The 19,914-nt window shown below is 41.9% G+C and overlaps 1 pseudogene; it reads left to right on the forward strand.

Moving 5' to 3' along the window:
* The first annotated feature begins 4,228 nt into the window (after positions 1-4,228).
* LOC118789743 lies at positions 4,229-7,178 on the forward strand (annotated as a pseudogene).
* The last annotated feature ends 12,736 nt before the right edge of the window (positions 7,179-19,914 follow it).

Here is a 19,914-nt window from a genome sequence, read left to right on the forward strand (position 1 = left end):
TGTCCTTATAGGACTGATTTGATGTCCTTTAGCTTGATAGAGGCATCTACAGTCTTGTTGAACTATATCAGGAGAGGAGGAATATAGTAATGTATTTGTATGGTAGCTCTTGCTGGTGCTGTTATGTCTCCTTAAAAGCCCATGGTGCATATCTTTTAGCGGAAAACCAACCGTAAAACATTCTGCTAACTCTAAAGGATGACTTTTCCTAAATCTGTGGTGTTATATATCTTTTTTATCTAAATTTTGAAACAAGTAAACATAAGCAGCAACAAACCTTCTATGAAAGTATTCCTGAATTTTAAATTAAAAGAAATTTCTCTGGTTGATTTCAAAGTGACACACTCTGGAAAGTCCATGCTTGGAGGTGCATGGACTGTTTGAAAACGGATTTTTTTCCCTTCGTTTGAAAAGTGAAGGATCTGGCTCAGTGTGGTGGCTCCTTGCCAAGCTCCCCGGCTCTGTACAGACGAGTGCAAAGCCTCCGTTAAATCTGCCAGGGAGACTCCAGCAGAAAGTCCGTTTGATCAATGGGACTGCAAACACGAAGTGAATCGATGGACTTGGCCACAGCACTTTATCCATTATATGCATTATAAACAGATGTCTGCTTTGTTACTTACTCCTCGCAGAAGTCCTGTGCAGAAAAGGGGCACTTTTTTTCTTAATTTTAATGGAAATATCTGTTGTTGTTTGGAAAGAATAAAATTACCATGGGCAACCACAGAAATGCTTTAATTCTCATACATAATATAAAATATTATTTATAATTTAGAGTCCTAAACATATGAGTTATAATGATAATTTTCAAATGTCTAATACACATAGAAAGAAATATCTTTTGCATTAGCACCATTTTCAAGTGTTATTGTGCAGAGTAAGAGCAATGCCGAGCTTGTGTCTGTGTAAAAAAACAGCTAATGCTCCACAAGGACCACTGTGCATTTTATTGATGGGTCTGTTGATTCCAAGCCCCATGGTCATGACTTTTTTTTAGCAGCTATGGGGAGCAGCTAGTCAGTGGTTTGACAGGTGTTAACACAGTGAAAAAGACAATGGATAGAAATGCAATGCATGAAAGAACAAAGGTTGTCTTTTCTTTCAAATACCATAAACTTGCAAAGTGCAGTGCCCCACGCTCACAAGTTTTGCTGGAGGACTTTTTTTTTTTTTTTTACTGGGACTCGGTAAACAAACACCACAGTGTACATCAAACATGATGAGTCTTGATAACTGTGATACATACTGTAGGCCATTTCCTCCCTTATTACTTGCAGGCCCTGGAGCTACGTCTGAATTCTGCCCACATATTAGTGGCAGAAGTCCCATTTTGGAAAGCATTGATTATTCTGGCATGAACCGGGAAAGAACACCAGATACGAATCCTTGTGTATTCTTTGAGAAATTGGGAAAATAAATATGTGCGCTGTGTGCGTCCACATGAAAAATACAAGTTCACAGGGGAAAAATAAAAGATGACGAATCAGCTGGGTGGCTGTATGAAGCCACAGATTGCCCCAGCAGCCGGTCATTGATGTTCATTTTTTTGTGCCCAGTCAATTTACCGGCGTTATTTGGGCTGACAAATGTCTGCCAGGCTCATTGGATATGCACCCCATGCGCTGAATCTCTGTAACTACTGACTGCCTGCAGCTGCGGTCTGAAGACAAACTTCCAGTAGACATTCTCTTTCGGACCTTCCTCACAGCAGCATTACTTGAATTTATTTGGAAGTAATGTACCCAGAATTTTTCTTAATTTCACTGCCTAAAGGTTTGAGATGTACTTCTGAAGGAAGGTTCAGCCTGTGTGCACTTATGAAAGCAATATTTTACTGAATTTAAGCAATGTAGCGGCCTTGAAGAGGGAAATGAAACCGAATTTCTGTGTATGTTGTTATGTATACATGGAAATATTTAACAGCGCTTCAACACTCTTATTGGGTCTGTTGTATTGGTTATGACAAAGAGACTCATCTTCAGAAGTAGGAGGTTATTAAGATTGGAGACAAGCAGGGTAGATATAGGGCTGGACTGATGAGGTGATGGGAAGCAGGTGGAGATGATCATGGTGATCAGGTGGGCGGAGACAGGGCGGAGAGTGGGGCAGGGCTGGAACATAAGGAAAAGCAACAAACAAAAGCACATGGACCATAATGACAGATGGGGAAAAAACAAAAACAACAGCTATGGGGCTGGAGTACTGACAACTTCACCTATATGTATGGAGAGCACTATGTGTATTTGACTGACAAGCAATGGTGGTTTGTTGGCAATCGCATAGAAATTCACAAATGCATGAGGTTATTTTTGTTTTTTCTTCCCCTGCTGATGCTAATTTGGTGAGCTCACCTCAACTCTCTCTCACAATTACAGAACGGTCAAGGCAGCATCTTAAAATGAAAATATTAACAATAGCACCACTCTCTACTAGATAGTTACAACTGAGATCCAAAGTTACGCTCCTCTAAAGGTTTTAAAAGGCAGGATTATCATTGTGCATTCCTTACCTGTCCACTTGAAAGCACAATCCATCAGAGAAAGAGTGATAATGATGATAAGGATAAATAAATACCAGAGGGGGAGATATGTAGAAATGTAATGCCAGCTGTTTCTGACTTCAGCTGACAGTATAGAATTTCCATATCATCCAAAAGGTTTGGGCAAAGAAATTTGTACAACTGCATATGCAGGATCATCTTTGACATTTGCTTAATAAAACAATACAATTGTCCACAAAACTCTGACAGACTGTGAATAAGAGCTCAAATGAAAGATACATTTCAAGATCAGAGTATGATCAATAAAACAAAACCCTGGGCACCAATTTGCCTAAGGATTCAATACACTCCAGGAAATGATGCAATGACCAGCTCCAGCTGCTTTTGTGATTGGCTGTACTCGCAAGACCCCAAGATTGAAGTAATCTTGGGAGGTTTAAAACCAGCAGGAAGGCCCCTGATAGCTAGCGGCCTGTGGAGGCCAATTCACATTCCAACAACACAAACATGGACAGGTGCACCTGGCTGGTGTAAAGTTCCCCGTAGGCTGAGCTGCACCCCTGCTGCCTCTACCTGAATGTAAACATCTCTGTTTAAACAGACGATCTGCAAAAACACAAACTATGCAAGTTGCCCCAGACAGAAGAGTCTGCTTAGTGAAAAAGGTGTGCACTGTACAGAGATTCACATGGATCCAGATAAGAGAGTAGAGATAATATTTACACTGGTTTATATTCTGGACTTGGGCCTTGAAACATAGTACGTGCGGCAGTGATGATAACAGAACGGCTGGCAACCGACAATTTTTAAACAACATTTCTGGAACGTGTGAAGGTCTGGAAATTCAAACAGGGGTTACTTTTCAGGGTCCTGCTTGTGAAGCTGTCGGTTTCTTCATTTTCCCATCCTCAGCTTCTCATCCAGGAGTTTGACTTTGGAAAAAGCCCCTCAGCAGGACAGGTAGCTGAGCAGACGATGTGATGGCATTAAAAAGTGTGGCTGAGAAGATGATGTGATGCCATCAAAAAGTGCCAGGAACAGCAGGAGTCTGATAGCCTACCACCATTTAAGTATGCCACTCGTTCCCAGGAAAATATCATCTTGACAAGAGAATAAAAAAGGGAAACTGCAGACAAAAAAGCTGGATCATCTGTAGCAGGGTCAGTTATTATGGGATGGTTTTAATCTGGGTGTTGAAATGCTGAGGTGCTGTACTTTGCTTTGCTTTAGGTTCTGCTCACATTAGTGATAGGGTAATATCCTTCTATTCTAGAAAGAGATCAGCTTCCACAAAGCTTTATAGACTACATAACACTAATATGGACAGCCATGTTTAAGCCTCATTGACTGATGGTGTCAAAGCTTACCACATTTTCTGTGGAGTGATGCAGTGTAATTGACACCTATAATGTAGGGTTAGCAAAGAGTCTTTGGAACGGAGGACTAAACTAAACTCATAACCTTTTGTTGTCAGGAATAAGCACATTAACCATGTATTCCTGAGCCAGAAAAGTACAAATGTGCAAAGCATGTGACTATTCTCTGTACTATAGACGGACATGTTTTGTTCAGACAAGAGCATTTTATTTTAGATGAAAATTCTTGAGTGTCATTTTTGGCCCACACTGGAAATTTCATCTGACCCAGGTTTGTGGTGATGCTTTTCAATCACTGGCCCATTTAATATTCTCTTGCTGGATAACATTATGAATCCCCTCAGGTGCGCCAATGGATTTGAGAGCCACTGAAATGTGAGGAACTCCGCCATTGATGGTCCCAAGCCCAGATGAGAAAGAAGGAAGGCTGGGCGAGGGGCTAGCGTCCCCTCCCTGTAAAAACCTATTGCTACAAAACGCCAACAAAAGAATCAAGTAACATTTCAGGCCTGGGAGAAGATGGAACTCCAACTGGAGAACATATGACGTCTGGTAGTGAAAGCCATATTCACATGGAAGCGGCCAGGCCGACGACCATCATCTCCACCAGGTCCACCACCACCATGGAACATGGAACGTCAGAACCATGTACAAGGCTGGAAAGACAATGCAAATGGTTGCCGAGATACAACCTCGCCATACTAAGAATCAGCGAGTCAAGATGGACCGGTTTCAGACAGAGGAGGCTCACAACGGGTGAGGTGCTGTTGTTCTCAGGTCATGAGGAAGATGATGCGCCCCATAAGAGGAGGTTCAATATGGACGTCATACAGTGCTACACCACGACTAACAACAGCAACGAGAAGGACAAAGGAGTTCTACAGCAGATTTCTGACCATCATCCAGAGCTGCCCTGGATGGAATATCGTCGTCGTTATGGGCCACTTCAATGCCAAGATCGGCAATGACAATAGGGGCTATAAGGAGAACATGGGGCAGCAGGGCCTGGGTGAGATGAAGAACAACGGGGAGAGATTCGCTGACCTCTGCCAGAAGCAACCTGGTTATTGGCGGAAGTTTCTTCAATCACAGAAGGATACAAAAGGCTACTTGGGTATCACCAACACTGTTGATGGAGAACCAAATCGACCACGTGTGCATTGAGAAGAAGTTCAGGAGATCTCTTCAAGATGTGCATTTCAAGGGAGGGGCCGACGCTGCCTTGGACCATCATCTCCTGGTTGCCTCTCAAGCTGAGGAGGAATTGGACAGGGAAAACCTGTCATTGCCAGCGATATAACACCACGCTCCGGAAAAAGACAACCAAACGGGAAGAGTTCAAGGTCACACTCTCCAACAAGTTCCAGAACCTGCAAGAATTAGAGGAAGGGATGATTGACAAGGAGTGGCGGGGATTGAAGGAGGCTTTAACATCAAGATGGCCCCAAGATGTACAGCCATAAGGAGTGGACCTCGGCAGAGACTTTAAAGAAGATAGAGGAGAGGAAGAGGAAGAAGGCAGCAGTCAACAACAGCTACACACAAGCTGGAAAAGTCAAGGCCCAGGAGGAGTATGCAGAAGCAAACAGGAGGATCAAGAGAAACATCAAGGCAGACAAGATAAACTACATGAAGACACTGGCAGCAGAAGCAGAGAAAGCAGTGCACCACGGGAACATGTGGGACCTGTTCGCCACCATCAAGAAGCTCTCCAGAAAATACAGCAAGCCAGAGAGATCAGTGAAGGACAAGGAAGGGAAGACAATACCTGACAAGGAGGGTCAGAAGAACAGATGGGCGGAGCGTTTCGAGGAGTTGCTGAACAGACCAGCCTCACAGGACCCACCGGACATTCAGCCAGCCAACAGTGACCTGCTGACTGACTGCAGCACGCCCACAAAGGAGGAGATCCGCAAGGCTGTCAAGCAGCTGAGGAACGGCAAGGCTGCAGGACCCGACAGCATCCCGGCTGAGGCGCTAAAGATGCTAAAGACGAGACCAGTGCCGAGATGCTCTATCCCCTCTTCAGCAAGATCTGGGAAGAGGAGCACATCCTATCAGAGTAGAAGGAGGGGAACCTCATCAAGCTCCCGAAGAAAGGCGATCTCAGCTCCTGTTCCTACTACAGAGGGATAACACTTCTGTCCATTCCGGGTAAGGTCTTCAACTGAGTCCTCCTGAACAGGATGAAAGATGCTGTTGACCCCCAGCTCCGAGACCAGCAGGCTGGTTTCCGCAAGGATAGATCCTGCATCGACCAGATCGCAACGCTGCGCATCATCCTGGAGCAGTCGCTGGAACTCACCCCTGCGTCAACTTCATCGACTATGAGAAGGCATTCGACAGTGTGGACAGGCAGACTGTTGCTGAGAAACTATGGGGTGCCAGAAAAGACCACTATAATCATCAGGAACGCTTATGAAGGGATGACCTACAGAGTGGTCAATAGCCGACAACCCACCAACACCTTCTAATTGTGGACAGGAGTGAGGCAAGGATGCTTGCTGTCACCTTGCCTGTTCCTGCTGGCCATTGACTGGATTATGAAGATGTCCACAGCCCAGAAGCGGAATGGCATTCAGTGGACCCTCTGGACACAGCTGGATGACCTCAACTTCGCTGATCACCTGGCCCTTCTCTCCCACACCCAGCAACAGACGCAAGAAAATACTTGCACTGTTGTGGACAACTCAGCACGCCTGGGTCTCAACATCCACAGAGGGAAGAGTAAGGTCCTAAAGGTCAACGCAGCCAATGCAACCCCCATCTCGCTGGAAGGTGAAGCACTATAAGAGGTGGATAGCTTCACCTACCTTGGCAGCATAGTGGATAAGGAGGGTGGGACAGCTGCCAATATAAGAGTCTGGATAGACAAAGCGAGGTCAGCTTTCCATCAGCTGAAGAACATCTGGGGCTCCATGAACCTGACCACTAACATCAAGATCAGGACCTTTAACACCACTGTGAAGCCTGTGCTACTCTATGGGGCTGATAAAGAGAATCCAGATGTTCATCAACACCTGCCTCAGAAGGATCCATCGGATCCTCTGGCCCGACACCATCAGTAACCAAAACCTGTGGCAGCAAACATGACAGCAGCCTGTAGATGAAGTGATCGTCCAAAGGCGCTGGGGATGAATTAGCCACACCCTCTGCAAACCCGCATCCAACACACAGCAAGGCAAGCTCTCACCTGGAACCCACAGGGGAAAAGGAGAAGGGACCGGCCAAGGAACTGTGGTGGAGAAATGTTTTCTGAGCACTACTTGAGCACTATGTATGGTTTTGAGCACTACTATTAACATGGGCACTACTGAAGTATGTTTTGAAACACAAGCACAACTGGAATATGTTTTTGAGCACTACTAACGCAAGCACAACTACTGAAAAACATTAAGCACTATTATTAATATGCTGTGATTTTCTGTGTGTGGTTTAATATGATTCTATGAGTTTAAGCAAGGCCGGGGGGTGATTCAAGGTTACAGGCATTTGGGAGTTATTACAGGATGGTTGGTATCAGAGTATGTGACCTTGGAGAAGTTGGAGAAGAAGTGCAGCATTGCCAAACCAGCCCTTGAAGTTGTTTAACCCTTTTTTAAAAAATCATTCAGGCGAAGGCCTGGAAATAATGGGAAACTCCAGACATGGGCATACCTAAGAGATAAGATGAACCTCTGTATTATTTAATTAATTTAAAAAAATCATCCAAGTGCAGACTTGGAAATAATGGGAATTTCCAGATATGTGATATGCTTTAAAATGAATATACGATCAATGGCCATGGGGTTTTTGGGACTTTCCAGGTAAAAGATAATGGTGTATTACGTGAGATGAGGTGATCTCGAAGGAGGAGCCTGGGAGGAGTTAGAGAATTAAGTCACGGTAAAGGAGGAGTTGGGAAAACAGCATAAAAAGAGGATGCAGGCCAAGGGGTGTCAGAGCGTGTTTGGGGTATGCTTGCAAATGCATTGTAACCTCTGCGGACCAACCCGGTTTACTGTATGTGATTGATCACCATATGCAATAAACCAAAGCCTTAACTTACATCAGACTCTGTAAGAACTTGTTATTTCCAGGAGACATCAAAGTGTGGAGGAGCACCTTCGGTCCATCTGGCCCAGACCTGGGGGACATCCGCCACAGAACACCTGGTAACACAATCTGGAGGAGGACACCAAGAGAATGGGACTCACCTGGGTGCAGCTGGAGCAACTGGACCAGGATTGAGATGCCTGGAGAACTCTCGTAGGTGGCCTATGCCCCGCAAGGGGCCACAGGTGAAAGTGAAGTGAAAAGTGAAGAAATGTAAGGAACTGGAACAGAAATGCACCAGGTTGGAGAGACAGATCTGTGTCTAACCCTCTATCTCGATCACATTATTTATACCTTCGGTGGATGCCCTTGCTGTAACCTGGGTGTGTTGTCCATCTACAGAGCAGGATATTTACTGAGGCAATTTAGGTTAAGTACCTCACTCCAAGGCACAGTAACAGTGTCCTGTAATTCTGAGCCATTTGCAACCCTGATGACTGCAAGTCCTAGGGCCTCATTTATAAAATGTTCTTACGCACAAATTTGATCTTAGAATGTGCGTACGCCCAAATCCACGCCAAAGTTCAGATTTATGAAAACGGTCTATGACGTGGAAAAGTACTAGCTCCACATCAGGTTCCAACTTTGCGTATGCACGTTTCCTTGTGGCAATGTTGGCAGTACTGCAGGTATTAGGAAATCTACAAGTACCAACATGTCGTCTGCTGCCTAATTGTTTCCTCATCATCATCATCATCATCATTATTATTATTATTATTATTATCATTAGTAGTAGTAGTAGTAGTAGTAGTAGTAGTAGATGCTGTTGGAATTGTATTGGTTTGCACAATAAAGTTTTTAATAAATTAAAACAACATAAGCTAGGGTACTTGTGGAAAACAAAACAAAAACACACATTGGTTTTCCAAAACTACCCCTATTAGCATAACTGACACATCCTTGAAGGAAATCTATTTAATATACATATTATGGTTCCACTCGTGTATGGCGTGCAATGCGCTTTTTTGACCTCAGTCAAAATCATGGTCATCAGACCACTTTTTCTTTACATGCTTCAGGGACCTTTGCTGCCCCCTACCTCATTCACAGCCTGGGCTACAGACTGCCAGGCCACGTACTTGGTTTTAGTGGTAACACCACTGGAAAGGCTCCCATATGAGGGGCCATTTCATATTTCAGACTTTTGTTGCACAAACACATATGAAACACGTACGCATTCACATGTGAAACCTTCACACACGCATCCATACTACTGTAAACTCACACACATATACATTATATGGACAAAAGTATGGACACCTGACCATTACACCAACAGGGACATTGTATTCAAATACATATACTTTAATATGGAGTTGGCCCCCCTTTTGCAGCTGTAACAGCTTCTTGGAAAGCTTCTTGGAAGGCTTTCCACAAGATTTTGGAGTGTTTCTGTGGGAATTTGTGCCCATTCATTCTGTAGAGCATTTATGAGGTCAGGCACTGATGTTGGACGAGAAAGCCTGGCTCGCAATCTCCTTTCCAGTTCATCTCAAAGGTGCTCGATGGGGTTGAGGTCAGGACTCTGTGTGGGCCAGTCAAGTTCTTCTACACCGAACTCATCAAACCATGTCTTTATAGTCCTTGCTTTGTGCACTGGGGCACAGTCATGTTGGAATAGAAAAGGGCCTTCCCCAATCTGTTGCTACAAAGTTGGAAGCATAGCATTGTCCAGAATGTCTTGGTATGCTGAAGCATTAAGATTGCCCTTCACTGGAGATAAGGGGCCTAGCCCAAACCCTGAAAAACAGGTGTGGCCAAATACTTTTGTCCATATAGTGTATGTGAAATGCTCACGGTAGAGTCAGTCTACAGGTGCCTCCATAATTTGTTGCACCGCTATGACACGAGAGAGGTGTCCTCTGCTCTAACAACACCAGTTCCTCCACTTATAAGAAGTAATCTGCTGGGTCGCTCTCAGTATGACATTTCATCTGCACAAATAGATCACTGCTTGGCATTATCTACTATACTACTATAATGCTATCTCTGTGTCTAGGCTTCTCGGGACTAAGCACACTTAAAAATGCGCTCACAGTCTGAGTGTGGTCATCCAGCTCACTGTATAGTCTTCCAAGGGCAACATCATCCCTCTCCCTCTGTATTGCCCCAATGCAATGCAGTGCATCAGTGAAGAACTGTATCACATCTTCCTCATTACCCCTAGCACCCAGCAATGACTGGGATCAAGCACGACGGTTGGAAGAATGCCTTACAGTTGTACTGAAACGCCTTCCAGATATACTGAAAACACACATACATGTGTGAAAAGCTTCTTACTCAATTTTTCACACACAGTTAAAGTTTCATGCTAAAGCATGTATGTGAGTGTGCAATGTTACAAAAATGTGTGTTTCACATGGGTCTCTATGAGCATTTCATATGTATGTGTGAGCCTGTTTCACCTGTATCTGAATGACAGTTTCATATGTGTGTGTGTGTGTGTGTGTGAATGTATTTCATATGTGTCTGTATGAGCATTTCATATGTATGTGTGAGTGCGTTCCATCTGTATCCGTATGAGCGTTTCATATGTATGTGTGTGTGAATGTGTTTCATACAAGTCTATATGCGCGTTTCATATGTATGAATGCGCCTGTTTCATGTGTATCTGTACAAAAATTTCATAAGTATGTGTGTTTGAATGTGTTTCCCATGTGTCTATATGAGCATTTCACATATATGTGTGAGTTTTCAGTACTATGGATGCGTGTGTGAAAGTTTCAGATTTGAATGCATATGTGTTTCATATGTGTTTGTGTAACAAGTCTGAAATATTTCCTAAACGGCCCCTCATACACCCAAACAGCATCCCTGCACATGCATCTGAGTGGGTGACATGATGCCTGATTTTACCATAATCAAATAAAAATATTTATTCAGATATGTTTTTCCTCTGAAAAACTTATGTTAGTAATGCAAAATAGAAGCGAGAACCAGGAAGTTCCCCAGATATTTGACTGTGATGTGAAGGTTGGAAGGTGAGTGTTAATCTCTAATTAATTCAACAAATTTCATACTTTCTGTCAAAAGATTAACGTGTCCATTTTTGTTAGTCCTGTGGGGTGACGGCTCTACTTTGAGAAAAGTAAAATATTTATTTTTAAAAATTACTTAAAGTTAGAAACAGTATATTTATTCAGTTAGCAAAACACTCAAGGCCAGTTATGTATGGCAAGGATTCAAAATGGTCACAATTGTGTAAATGTCCTGTTGTGTGACAGTACTGTCCTGCTGTGTGACATATGTCAGTTGTGTTATTAGTTACATGCCTGTTGTTTTTAAAATGTAGGCTGCAAAACGCATTTGCCCAGCTGTTTCATCATTTTTGTTGTGTATGAAATGTCAACAGTCACTAAGAATTGTTTTGAAAGTGTTTTTTGTCAGTTTTTAGGAATACGCAAAGAAAGGACAAGGAGGTATTGGGAAAGGTTAAACCAGGATGAAGTCAGGCGTGAAGAAAGAAAGGGAAAGAAGAAGAAAGTAAATAAGCTGTTATAGGGAGAGGCAGTTAGTGAGGCCTTCTTTAATTCCGAAAATAATAATACCAGAACCACCTTCAGGTGTCTGGGCACCCACATCTCTGCAGATCTCTCCTGGACATCCAACACCAAGGCCTTAGTGAAGAAGGCTCAGCAGCGGCTGCACTTCCTGCACGTCAAGAAGCTGCTGTTGGCCTTCTATCACTCCTCTGTGGAGAGCATATTAACATACTCTCTGGGGGTGTGGTACGCAGGCTCCACAGCTGAGGACAGGAAGGCTGTGCGGAGGGTTATTAACACCGCCCAAAAAATTATCGGCTGCCCTCTGCCCTCCCTGGACTACATATCCAGATCCCGCTGCCTCAGTAAAATTAAGGCCATCACAGGAGACTCCTCACATCCCGCCTATCACCTGTTTGACCTGTTGCCCTCCGGACGGCGCTTCAGGTCAATCAAGTCTCACACCACCAGACTAACAAATAGCTTCTTCCCCTGGGCCATACGGACTGCAAACAAACACTGACCCCCCCCCACCCCCCCCAACCCTCTACCTCAATACAACTGTGCAATTCCACTGTGCACTTTAAGTAGTTCTTAAAAAGGCCATATTAACGCACAAGTTTTTCTTTATATTTCTTTTCATTTACAATGTGTCTTCTTTTTTTAAATTTGTAAATTTGTATTTTACTGTATTTATTGTATTTTATTGCATATTTTGTATATATTTTTTTCCTATGTCACGTGCCTTATTTGTACTGTGTTTACAGTACAAATGTTCCTCAGTGCGCTGCTGTTGCAGACCACCCACAATTTCGTTGTACCCCCACCGTGCAATGACAATAAAGTCTATTCTGATTCTGATTCTGATTCTGAGAATGTAAGAATCTCCTTTGATTTGTCAACAGATATCATGAAAAGAAGGCAAAAGGGAAAATTCAACCATAGAATATAAATTGTCTGCCGAAACAAAAGAGAGAGAAGCTTTGGGAGCAATGGAGGAAGACAAAGGCAAGATGCAGGAAGAGGGAGAAGGATCTGGCAGCCATTTTAAATGTAACTCTCCCATCACCTGAAGGCCTAACTGGCTCATGTTCAACTCATAGTTTTAAAACCATTGTTACGTGTCCAAACGTGTTCAAGCTGATTAAAAATCAGTTGTTTTAAAAACATCCTTAAAATGTTGTTTAAAATGTCTTGTTCATGACAATCCTAGATCTGTTGAGTTAAAAACATTGTGTCCAAAATGTCATGAATTAGTGCGTCTTGTTTATGGCCATGGATCTGATGTGATAAAAGTGATGTCTCCAAAATGTTAACTTTTAATCAATATGTCTTGTTCACAAACATGTGAACAAGACATATTGATTGTTCACAAGTTTTTTTGTTCAAATTCATATACTGAGAACCAAGATTATAATGAGATTTTAATATTTTGTCTCATATTCAGATAAGTTATGCAAATGAATTTCATTAAAGGCACTTAATAAATTTTTAATAAATAATAAATAAATTCGTCCTGTGGTGTGACATCATGTCATGTGGTGTGACATTCCTTCCAATGAAATTAAATGGCTTTTATGAAGGTTCAGTGAATCCAATCCTCATGTGTTTTTAAAAACTGCATAATTTAACTATAAAAAGAAAACAGCGTTTTCATTAGAATGTTATCACTTTGTAAGATAGTTCCACTAGTGTGAGCGATAAAAGAGGCTACAAGTAAAGAATGGATTTGAAAAACAGCTATGAATGATATACATATGCAGAATATTAACGATGGTTTGCAGAAAGGGATCCTTAAGCTTTGAATACAACTGATCTATACTTAAAAATATTATTTTTTAATTTTACTGTAGTATAATGTCACACTGCTGGACAATTTATGTCCGGAGCTGTGAGAAAAACTTGTAAAATGGTGGAAAAAGAAAAAATATCTGGCGAACACTTGCAGTTAAGGAAAATTCAGACTTTGAACATTATAATTTCATAAAATGCTTATGAAAATGAGTACTTTTTTTTTAAAAAAAATACTGTTTCACCTCCATTTGTCAAGTACCCACCTGCACCCCCGCCAACAGGACCTCGATTTCGGCCTCGCTAAAAAAATTTTTCTTGCAGCTCGCCATCATCAAATAGAGGATTTGGGTTTTGATTCAAGCTCCCCCAGGGGCCTCATTCATAAAAAAAAGTTGCATAGAAACCGTCCTACATTTGATCTAAGATCATTTCTGAAATGTGCGTACATGTGATTCAGAGAGAATGTTTTACAAATGAGGCCCCAGGTCTTGCACCACAGTGTGACACTGTTCTCCCTCCAAATACATGGATGTGGTTTGACATACTCCTTCCAAAATGACTGTGCTGAAAGTGGAGTTCATAAAGGTGTTGGGCATGGAGAGGCACCAAAGTTTTCATAGTCTACAGAATACATAACTACTCCAAAAGGCATTACCACAGACAGCCATTTCTCTAAAGAGTCACTACAGTAATGTGACTGGTTGTGTGTAAAAAAAGTAGTATCACAAAATATGTCAAGTGCACAATGATTTGAGTGAAAAAGCATCAGCAAGTTGACAACTGGATTTGTTGGTTCTCAACAGTCAATGAGTACCAGAGTTTCAATATAAAAGGAAGAATGTTTTTCATCAAAGGTTCATCTAGGTCTAGAATTACCAAGAACTGAAAACTCTTAACTTCTGTTGGTCTCATGTTTTACATTTGCAGACATTGTCAGACATTCGTTGGGTAACTTAACGAAACTGCCTGAAACATCAGAGGTTATACTAAAGGTGTATAAACTCTTGGGTCAGGTTTCCCGATCATATATCACTCAGTGGTTGCCTCCTGTAAGACTTAGGGTATCCAAGCAGTAATAGAAGATGCTTGCTGTTGTAATGATGACAGTAGTGCACTACACAAGTAGTAGCACTAACTGGTTAACATTAGCTAACATTATTGTGATTAGGCTACTGTAGTCTGACACAAAATATTGGTCTGTCCCTTAGCATAATGACTGAAACATCAGCTGCCTCCATAAAAACCTTCTTATACGTGCAGCATGATTAAATGAAAACCGCTGCGTTGCATAATCAATAAATCTATAAGGCATGTGACAGGGCCGTGTGTCACAAAGTAAGTACAATCATGAACTCTATTGCGCTGTGCGAGAGCGTTTTTCTTCAACACAAAAAGTTGCATCATGATGATTTAAGCGTGCTCGGGCTCGGAGCGTTAAGTGCAACGTGAGCGTAGGCCAGCGGGGAGTGGGGAGGGGGGACAATTGTGCTCGGGCACGGTACAAGGCAACCGGGATAGCTGATTCTGTTTCAGTCTGTTTTACGACCAATTTTGTGTGGTACAGAGGGAGTCTGATTTATATGTGCTGAAAACTGTAGGGATGGATTACTGTGTTTAATCAGTTGAGCCAATGAGAAATGGGGATGCCATGAATCCTCATAAGTATGTAATTGTCACCCCCTGTGTCAAAGCAGAAATTATCTGTGCCTTAACCAAACTCCACCTCCCTCAGGTGGAAGCATTCACTTGATTACAGTGGTGAAATGACCTTGTAACAACAGAGAAAACTCCAATAGCCAGCCTTGAGGACAGCGATACACCATCCTCCTCATGTGTGTTAATGTGTGCTAAAATGCACAGGTTAGGGTTGTGGGTTTGTTCAGAAAATATACACACTACGTTGAATGTAGAAAAAAGTAAGCAAAAAATGAGATTAAATTAAGTGTTCACCCTGGAGCCTAATGATATCTAAAGAAATGCTAACTAAAGAAATGCTAACTTTTAGCTAGCTAATGCTAGCTAAAAGTTAGCATTTCTTTAGATAAAAAAATGAAGCTAAACTAATCATTTGCAAGGAAACAGTGAAAATAAAAATGACCATTTAAAGTAATGAATGATTCTTGGTGTATAATTACAGGGGAAAAACAAGTCAGTAGTGAAATAATTATCATATTGTTCTGTTTCTTCTGCTTGACCAATGTGTCACACAGTTGGTGGTAAAGCAAGCTTTCTGGAGCACTCTCAGAAGCAGCATATAAAAGCCTATAAAAATCTTTCTTCACAGATCTTGACTTTTTGTGCTTCAAGTCCAATATAACTATTTTAATGGAACTCTTCAAGCAACCACACAGTACAATCAAGACCTTCATTATCTTGGAAATGCTGTAGGGTAAAGCTTTGTGGTTTGTAGTCAAAGATTGCACTGCAGAAAGCACCACTCATTATTTTTGAACAAAGTACTTCATTACTGCAAATGAATTTGGTTTTTATTTGTACCATTAGGTTTCTCAAGTGCTACAACTCCACATTGGCTTTTAAATCTACAGCTTAATGCATAATGTCTATAATTGGTTTTATGCATGTTTGCTGAGTCTGTAATTACCAACTGTTTTAAACTCACAGTTATACGAGGAATACATTTTACTACCGACAAAGACGCTGCCAAAAGACCTGAGCCGTATCGGCTTTATTATTCATTTATCAGGTCATAATTTCAATATTATATTGCAATTAGCATAAGGTATCATGTTGTCTTTTGCGAGGTTGGTTACTCTGCTTATAATTCTGCTCTTTGGACTTGGGAAGTGTTCATCTAAATCAATGCAGTATGCCTTACTTCTGTTTCCCCATTTAGCTAATAAAGTGAATAAAAGATTCATGGCAGCTATATATATAATTCATGATAAACTGCAGTCTGATGGAGTGGAATTTATTGATTGTGAAGACGCATGTGCTGCCATTAATATAATAATTTATTTCTTTGGTTTTTATTGGCATATTGCTCACTCAGCTGTAATCAGCTGCTGTGTGTCATTACAGAGTTGCAGTAACACGTTGTTACAGAAAATTATCCATGCATCCAGATAGGGGAGTCACTTAGCGATGGCTGCAATATGCATTTGCCTTAAAAACTTAGAGGGAAGTCCATTTATTGGGCTTGTCACATCAGTAAGTAATTATTTTAAACACCCTTAATATTGCAGCTAATGCATTCCAAGGCTGCAGGGCATTGGAATGCTGACTGAGAGAGCCCTTTTTCCTCTCTGCAGTCCTAGCCTGAAAGAACCATTTAATATGTTGTGTGGAACTTTGCAGATTGTATAATAAGGTTGTTGCATCAAGCATCATTAATGTACCTACAAATTTGCCTCGCTCACTCAAGTCAACAGTGTTTTCACCTTGGATAGGTCCTGTGTTTTGCTTTGTTTATGGTTGTATTTCATAGGGCTGTGCAATTCATGAACAAACACATCTACAAAGGGATCTTTCTTGTGTTCTTCATGCACTGTTTCAGTGTTGTAAAAGATGTACTCCTTTGACTCACAAGTGAGATGACCCCTTTAAAATGCTTTAATTAACTATGTCAGCCTTTAGAAAGGTCCAAATCCAAAGATGACAGCCAGTTGGGGTGGGCTGCTTCACAGGCAGTGTATCAGAAGAGAAAATTCAGTGACTGAATGAAACAGTGAGTCAGTGAAATGGATATTCATGCTGAACTGAACGAAATGATTCATTTCAGTAAAACAGGCCAAATGCCCAGTAGTATTTTACTCTGACCTTGTACCTGCCAGTCTCCCCAAGTCAGTTCAGGTAATGGTTCCATCAGGACACATTAGAAAAACCCACAATCTCTCATCATCCACACTCCTTCCTTAGTACCAATGACATTTTAATTTTGCCAGCATGCATCTAACACTATGGAGATTTTCTGAGAATGCCTTGTTTCCCTTATTAAATTGCTGAAGATAGCTCAAATGAGACAAATGAGGCTTATGTTATATAAACTTTAACCTTCATAAAGTATAATGTATAAAAAACATGGGCCAAGACAGAAGCTCTATTACTTGCTTCCACAGGGATTAAAGTTCTCCGTTGCTACAAAGGATTTACATCAACTGGATTCCAGACAGGCCATGTATGAGATCATTGTAGCTCCAAAGGGGGAAAAAAGCAAGGGGAGGGGGGTGTTACAGGGCTTAGGAATCGTGCTACCAGGTATGTCCATTTCAGGTTATGGCTGTAGTCTATAATCTTACAATGCTCTTTTAATAATGTTATTTTATTTACATTAGCCTACTTATGAATTTTGCTATACGACTGTCTATAGCAGGTTCCTTATGTTGTAATGGAGACGGATCAGGTAATGGAGCCCGATAGGCTAGCCGGCTGATGCTGCTGGAAGACTGGGCCTTCTCTTAGGCTATTAATTAAAGCCACAAACTGAAAACCATACACTTACTTTCTTGACAATATAACAATAATATGTATAAATATAGCTGCAAGCAGCAATTAAGGGGCCAAGCACGACAGGGCCACCAGGTAGACAATGAATCAGAACAACCCCTGAACAAGACACCAGTCCATCACAGGGTGAACAGACACATTGACACCAACTCTTACATTCATACTAAACGGTTCAAAAGTTATGAGCAAAAATGGACTCTGAAATTTGGCCTGTTGGTGGCGCTACAGGGAATGATGGATTGACCCCAAATTTGGTGCCTGGATACCTTGGACTGTGCTCTATGAGGGTCTAGATTCCACCAAAATCCACCTAAGGCTTCTATGGCCTGCAATAGAAAACCATTGAAAAAACAATAATACCAAGATGGCCGAAAAACAAAATGGCCAACACAGAGGGTTCATAATTTCCCAGCTAGGTTCCTTTACTGTGATGATGCACAAGAAATTTGGTTGGAATATCTGCTTTGGTAAGTGATAGGCATTTGAATTTTTTTTGTTTTTCTGGTATAATGCCCACATGTGGCTAAATTTCATGAAAATTGGTGGGTACCCAATATTCCCCCTGGCAATAAAGTATACTAAGTTTGGTGTGACTCCAACCAAACATTGCTGACATATGGCTCACTTCCTGTTTTGGTGTCTTTGCCATGGAATTTCATTGGACGGCAGCAGCCATATTGTTTGCCCTAGCAAAATTCATTGAATAACTTTTGGTCAGACCCCTCTGTAGATGATACGTACCAAATTTGGTGGTGATAGGATCAACGATCTAGGACTAGTTCGCAAAAGTACTCCAGACAAAGTGCGGAGAATCATGTCCGCAATTTGGCCGGAATTGCCCTTTCACACATGTAGCACACAACAGGAGATTGTGCGTGACAGACGCGTTCACACCTACAGGAAATACTCCGGTTTGGTTTAGGTGAGGGGTGGCGCCTGGGTAGAGCGTGCAGGAGACAGGACATGACGCAAAAAGTACGCTGCAGAAATCGCAGTGTTTTGTTTACAGCACAGCGACGACAGCGCACGAGGCTACCAACTCATCCGTAATGATGACTGTTTTACTACACGTATTTGCACGAATCCGCAATATCAACAAAAGAATGGAAAGCAGTATACAGGCAGGCAGGGAAGAGTACGAAGCAGATACACTCCGTGCACGCAGATCCCACCAGAGAAAGAAAGCTGCATTGTTTTGGATCTGTGTCCAGCAGCAGCATGACAAGGCCATATGGAAGTGCGACAGACCGAGCGGGGAAATATTCTGCATATTCTCTTCAGTGTAGGACTGTCCACTGTATGTAGCCTAGTCCGCGAAGTTACACCTGCTCTAAAGAACAACCTGCTCAAGCGTTTCATTTGCCTGCTGAAAGGGGAACGACTTCAGAAGACCCTAGATGGATTTGCAGATCGAGGTTATCCTATGTGTGCAGGAGCCATCGACGGAAGCCACATTCCCATTATTGCTCCGAGGGATGATCCAGCTTCTTATTACAATCGGAAAGGATGGTATTCCATTGTACTACAAGGGGTTGTAGAACACAATTTCTGGTAAGAAGTATTATTATTTATATAATATGTATAAAACATTAGTTCTGTTATAATTGTAGCTAAATATTAACTGCTGAAATATGGTATGTTTTGCTCATAGTTGTTTCCTTTCTTTAGCTTCACAGATATATATGTGGGGTGGCCTGGTTGAACACATGATGCAAGAGTGCTTTGCAACTCTCCTATCTTCAAGATGGCTGAAGAGCAAGATGGTTACTTGTTTCCCCATGAGGTACGTACCACGTGTGTGTGTGTGTTTTTCTCCACCAGCACCTCAATATAGTAGGTAACAATCTAACATAGAACAAACCTATCTGTATTATATTGTTCTGCACAGAAATCCATGACCGTGGACGGTGTGGAGGTGCCCATCCATCTCATTGGAGATGCAGCTCACCCTCTGAAGAAGTGGCTAATGAAAGGGTTCACCCCTCACCATCGCCTGACTCCCAAACAGAACAACTTCAACTACCATTTAAGCTCTGCTCGAATGGTGGTTGAAAATGCATTTGGACGTTTGAAGGGCCATTGGAGGTGCCTTGCCAAGCGCAATGATGTGGATATTTCCATAATGCCTGACATTGTTACTGCTTGTTGCATACTGCACAATGTTTGCGAGATAAACAAAGAGAACTTTTTGCCTGAGTGGAAC

This window comes from Megalops cyprinoides, chromosome 15 (genome assembly GCF_013368585.1).
Source record: "Megalops cyprinoides isolate fMegCyp1 chromosome 15, fMegCyp1.pri, whole genome shotgun sequence".
In the NCBI taxonomy this organism is placed as follows: domain Eukaryota; kingdom Metazoa; phylum Chordata; class Actinopteri; order Elopiformes; family Megalopidae; genus Megalops; species Megalops cyprinoides.